This window comes from Mycteria americana, chromosome 6, assembly GCF_035582795.1.
Source record: "Mycteria americana isolate JAX WOST 10 ecotype Jacksonville Zoo and Gardens chromosome 6, USCA_MyAme_1.0, whole genome shotgun sequence".
In the NCBI taxonomy this organism is placed as follows: Eukaryota; Metazoa; Chordata; class Aves; order Ciconiiformes; family Ciconiidae; genus Mycteria; species Mycteria americana.
This window is the reverse complement of record NC_134370.1, coordinates 23,430,447-23,434,736: the sequence shown is the minus strand read 5'-3', so window position 1 is coordinate 23,434,736 and position 4,290 is coordinate 23,430,447. Positions and strand designations below refer to the sequence as shown.

Below are 4,290 nucleotides of genomic sequence, written 5' to 3'. Positions count from 1 at the left end.
TTTCTCTGATAGTTTTCAGGTCATGACCATGCCACTCTGGCTGTAAAACTGCTGTAACCTACAGCAGAGCCTTTCTAGGAGGTCTTTGCTTAGCCCAGGGAACAAGCTTCCCTGTATCTACAGGAATTCCCCTTTGAGAGTAGTTGACCATAGTCAGAGATAGATAGTAAAGGTATTAATAGTTCACAATTAATAAATTAGAAAAGTGTCTGCTGATAAGCAGGAAAAATATATGTTAAAATACCCTATTAAGGATGGAGGGTGTAATCCTGGAAATACTCTTCCTTGGGTGCTATGTCAAAGAAAGTTGCCATTTTGTGTTACATGGCCAGAATGAAAAAAAGCTTTACACTTTTCCCTCAAGTTTTAAGAAACTACAGGAAACAGGCTCGGAAATCACCAAACCTGAAAGATAACCTTGACCCTGCACTAGTGTAACTTCAGGGCATCTACTCACAGCGTGCTCCACAGTCAACATGACTGGATCTGGTAACGTTCCCTCTTCAACTCAAAGAGGAGCCTCTCCTCTACTTGCAGGCACAAGTCTTTTTTGTTTGCTGTGGTTTATGTGATCCTGATCTTTGGAATCCAGCATTCCATGAAGGAACAGAGAGGCTACAAACCATGCACACCACTGACCCTGTGGTCCCTCAGTCTGGCCTTGTTCAGGTAAGAGCCTTTGCTAAAGCTGTAAATCTTCCCTCAGGACTGGACTGATGGGAAGTTCTGGGTATCCACTATGTCATTAGGGAAATAAATATTTTTTTCCCCTTGGAGGCCCTTTCCCATAAGGGGAAGTGAGCTGCTCATACAGGTTGTTGGTTCCCCATCAGAAATACTCCAGCAAGTCAAATGAGTTGCAGAAGGACCTCTGGGGACTGTGCTTGAAAATCATTAGTGGGTAGATTTGAATGTGAAGTCTGCAAGAGCAGAGATCCTCATTCAAAGAGTGCTTGACAATTATAAGTTTGATTTGAGGTCTATTACTCTTAAAAATGGAGATTTTTTTTTTCTCCCCACTTTTTTCTAATCCTGTTGTGTAGGAGGTGGGGAAAATTCTGGTACACTCACAGAAGCACCTTTCTTATTATAAATCTAAAGAAGGGCATGAAAGAGGCTGGGAGGTCCTCTCTGGCTGGTAGCATAAACTGGTCGACTGTATCAAAGTTACTGACAATCACCAGTCCTTGAGTTGTCTTTCCATTATGCTTTGATACAGGGGAAAAAAGAAAAAAGTATGAGTAGTTGCAATGGCAGGAGAATGATGGTATGAAGACAGGGTTATTTTGCTGCCCATTTTTTAGAGACACCTTTTAAGAACAGCCTTGTACTACTGCCAAGTTCTAGCTCTGTTTTTTTTTTTTCCCCCCAGCCATGCAAGATGTGAAGATCAATCTAAAATATCTGTTTTCAAACTGTCCAGTCTTACGGTACTGGTTTCCTGCAGTGACCATGAGAATGATTCAGACCATGCTCTGCAATTAAACAAGCAGATGTCAATTTTCCAACATTCCCCTCATCTCCACACCCTTTCAGTCTGTTTGGTGGGAGAGAGCAAAACTAGACTACGGCCACTGTAACTCCAGAGGAGTGTCTCTGCCTATGTGCACAAGTGGGCTTTGGTCAAGTCTAAGGGATGCCGGTTGCCCTCTGTGAGGGCAGGGCATGGCAGTGGTCTGTAAAATCACAAGTTGTGGGAGGGAGGGGTCAGGAATGGCTGTTCATGGTCTGTTCAGAGACAAGCTCATGCAAACGAAACATATAGGTTGATAACAAAGGAAAAGGGATGTTTCTTCTCGTAAGCTGTAGGAACTGCCTGCCACAGGAGGTTGTAAATGTTCCCTGGGCATGCACTGTTGGCCCCTGTCAGGAGATGGGACACCAGAGCAATCGTCCCCCTTTTCTGACCAGACATGGCAGCTCTTACTCTTGGGTGCCTCTTCACGCAGTGGAAGCAGAGGGTCTAACGAGGGAGCATTCTTCACTGCTCAGACCTTGGCTGCTGCCATCCTCCAGGAGCTGCCACATGGCACCAGGCAAGCCAAAGGGCCATGTTGGTGGCTCACAGCCTACTTACTCCTTGTGCCTTGCTGTTGTTCTGGTGTGAGCAGCAGCCCTTCCCTGCTCTGTCTTCCAGAACTATGTGTGTTTGAAATCCTGGCCAAGAGGTCTTGGGCAAGCCTGTGCCCAGCAAATGGAGAGCTGAAACCTTCTTGGAAGTCTAAGACGACAAGTTTGTTTAGATGTCCTCAAGGCTGCCCTGGGCATCAATGTGGAGTTAGCTGAACATTCTTAGGTGCAGAGCTGTCGGAGGCTCTGGTGGGGCCCTGGGCATAGTGTTCAGCTCTCCTCTGGTTTTCTTGCAGTGCCATTGGGGCCCATTGCATCTGGAAGCAAATGGCCTTCATCCTCTCTACCAAGGGTTGAGATTGATTAAGCAATCAGTGTGTAGTCAATCCTTCTATGTCCACCCCATCTCCAAGCTTTGGGTCTACTTATTTGTGCTGAGGAAACTCCTGGAACTGAATGAGTCTGAAATTTCTCCTTATCCTATGTGTTCATAAAGCCTTTGCTTTTACAAGCAGGGTTTTTTTACAGGTCTCTGTCCAAAAGTTATTCGGAGAACAGGGCTGTCTAACCATGCACGTGTCACTCATTTTCTCACTCCCTGTTGCTCAACCCAGACGTCGTGCTCTCCCTCCATGGGCTTGTAGCCTGATGTTATTGCTCTGGTTTGGTCCCTGGGCCAGCACCTGGACTAGGCAATTCTGCACTGGATGACTGAGGCGAGGGGGCAGCAGGCAGGCAGGGGAGGACTGGGCTTTCCACCCAGTTTCTGTCAAAAGAAGTACAGAAGAGCTGGTCTGAAGTGCTGTGTAGGTAAAGCTAGGTAAGCAAGCCTGGGGCAAAGGGCTCTTGTACCACAAACATGCCAGCAGGTAGGTGCCTACATGGGCTTTATTGATACAGATTATTCCAATGGGAACCTAGGTTTTGGTGGGATCGAGCCACATAATGGCTTCAGCATTGCAGCTCGCTCATTCTACCTCACATGAAAACTTAAGCAACTGCTGGGCATTTACATGACTAACGATGCACCTCTCCCCCAACCCAAGGTGACACCGAGTTCATTGTTCTCCAGAAAAAGAAGCTCCTCTTCCTCCACTGATACCACCACCTTACCACGCTGATCATCACCTGGTATGGCTATAAGGATATGGTGGCTGGCAGCAGCTGGCTCGCAGTCTTGAACTTCAGTGTCCATGCTGTCCTGTACTCCTACTATGCCATGCAAGCTGCAGGCTTCCAGTTATCCCGCTTCATCGCCATGGCAATCACCTTTTCACAGATGCTGCAGATGCTGGCATATATAATACTGAATGTCTTGATCATCTTCTCGATGGAGGATAAGGTCTGCCACACCACCTGGCCAACTGTTTTCCTTTCATCCGTGATGTATCTCAGTCTCCTGGTGCTCTTCTGCAACTTCTTCTTCAAGACTTATCTGAGGAGCACCCAGAAATCAAAGAGGGAATAAAACCAAGGAGGGAAGAAGAGACTAAGGTGGAGGGGGTGAGAGGGAAAGGGGAAACTTTTCACTCCTGTCTGGAGCTCAGGTGCCTGCTGGGACCGGTGTGATGGGGGTTAGGAGGAGGTCACTCTGGATAACAGCCTTCAGATTAACCTGCGCATTGGCCTTTAGTGTGTCTGCCTTGCAGTGGGTGGCACACCAGAGTGAGGTGCGGGTTGTCGCAGGCTGATAGCAGGAGGAGAGGGGAGGTGGCCGGGGGTGGAGACCTCGAAGCCATGGTTCTGCTTTTTCCTCTTCTCCACATCACTCAGGTTTGCCTTGTGCCTCACCTCCTTCCCAGGGACTGCTTGAATCCTGCATGCACCAAGTCTCTCCTTGGGAAACAGTAGGGAAACTCCTCTCAAAACAGCACTGCCCACTCCATGGTCCCCAATTCTGGGGGAAAGCAGGAGAGCAGAGCCCAAACCTGCTGCTACTCTGTGTGCAGGGCAGCCCTGGTAGGTTGCCAGTGGGAACAGCGCTGAACTGGAAAATCCCTGCTGTTTTTTAAGGTTGTGTAGGAAGGGGAAACAGGAACATCTTTTTCATCCTGGAACCAAACTTGTAAGGCTCCTTCAGAGCAGCTTCTTTGGCCAATATGATGTTGCCTGGTTTTAGGCTCACCCAGCTAACATAGGGAGAGGAAGAACCATTCCCTACCTCACTTGGTGCCCCTCTTGGCTCTGTCCTGGGCCATGATGAATATCCCTCTCTGCCTC

The 4,290-nt window shown here is 48.0% G+C and overlaps 1 pseudogene; it reads left to right on the top strand.

Annotated features, from left to right (window-relative positions):
* Positions 1-294: 294 nt before the first annotated feature.
* LOC142411934 (very long chain fatty acid elongase 6-like) lies at positions 295-3,538 on the top strand (annotated as a pseudogene).
* Positions 3,539-4,290: the final 752 nt, after the last annotated feature.